The sequence below is a fragment of the Nicotiana attenuata genome, chromosome 2, assembly GCF_001879085.1.
Source record: "Nicotiana attenuata strain UT chromosome 2, NIATTr2, whole genome shotgun sequence".
In the NCBI taxonomy this organism is placed as follows: domain Eukaryota; kingdom Viridiplantae; phylum Streptophyta; class Magnoliopsida; order Solanales; family Solanaceae; genus Nicotiana; species Nicotiana attenuata.
Window position 1 is genome coordinate 27,771,768 of NC_031990.1, and position 1,571 is coordinate 27,773,338.

A 1,571-nucleotide genomic window follows, 5' to 3' on the forward strand; every position below is an offset into this window, starting at 1 on the left:
ATTTATTGGAAGGCTGGTTTTTCGCAGATGCGGGCGGGGAGCCGCATCTGCGGCATCGCAGATGCGGCGTTGGCAACGCAGATGCGGATCTTGGCCAATGAGGGATTTCCGCAGAAGTGGAGTCCGCAGATGCGGACTTTGACCGCAGAAGCAATCCTGGCATTAAGTGGACCTCTGCAGAAGCGGAATATTTCCGCAGAAGCGGATGTCGCAGAAGCGGAAAGTTCACCGCAGATGCGGTAATGACTGGACAGAAGGGTTTTTAAATCATTTTTGTTCCGCGAGTCTAAGTTAATTTTCACCATTGTTGAGCATCCTTGGGAGCTTTTGGACGGGAATTGAAGAGGGTTTCGACTGGGATTGATTGGAGGTGAGTCCTATGATCTAAAAACATGATTTAATTGAAGAATCAACTTAGAAATTCATGAAAATTTATCAAAAAGGGGGGAGAACTAGGGCTTGAGTTTTGATATTTCAAATTGGGTTTTGATGGGTCATTTGAGCTCGGATTTGGGAGTTCTCGATATGTATAGAGTCGTGAGGAGATAAGAAATCTATTGATGTGAAAATTTTTGAGTTTCGAGAAGTGGGCCCGGGGCTCGGGTTTTGCTTATTTCGAGATTCTTGATATTTTTCGATTGTTTTCGATTGGGTATTGTTCCCTTAGCATATTGTTATGTATTCGCTCTGATTTTAGATAGATTCGACGCGCGTGGAGGACGACTTGAGGGGCAAAGGCGTCGCGAGCTAGAGATTTTGCCGGTTCGAGGTGAGTAATGATTGTAAATGATATCCTGAGGGTTTGAAACCCCGGATTGCACATCGTAGTGCTATATTGAGAAGAGACACGCGCTAGATGATGAGTGGGGGGTCTTTTACTACTAGGGATTGTGACTTGGTCCGTCCCGATTGATGATTTTACTGCATATTTGATTGAAACTGCTTTGTTATCATCATGATTTGGGCTGATTGCCATATTTGGGCTTCGCGCCAATTATTTGAACCCATCGGGGATTTTTATCACTATTTCCTCACTGTTTTGACTCATATTGAAACTCAGTCCTGTTGATGGTTATTGTTTTACAAACTCAGCCACTTTTATACAGATTGGAAACTTAAATGATATTTCTAAATGATATTTTGGGCTGAGAACTACTATTTTACTGATGCCGAGGGGCTTGTGATGATTTCTGGACTGAGTGAGGCCGAGGGCCATATGTGAGGATATGCTGAGTGATATGAGGCCGAGGGCCCGAGATACATTTATACGCCACGAGGTGGCTTGAGTGACGTGAGGAGGCTTTCAGGCCTTGTGAGTGATGTGAGGAGGCTTTCAGGCCTTATGAGTGATGTGAGAAGGCTTTCAGGCCTTATGTTGATATAGCGCTTGGGCCGTAAGGGGCCCCTCCGGAGTCTGCACACCCACAGTGAGCGTGGGTACCCATATGATCTGAGGGCTGATACTATGCTGAGTGACTGATACTAAGCCCGAGGGGCTGGTACTGTTTTGAGATATTGCCCGAGGGGCGAACTTTTATTTTGCTCACTTGCATATTTACTTGCCTTTTTAC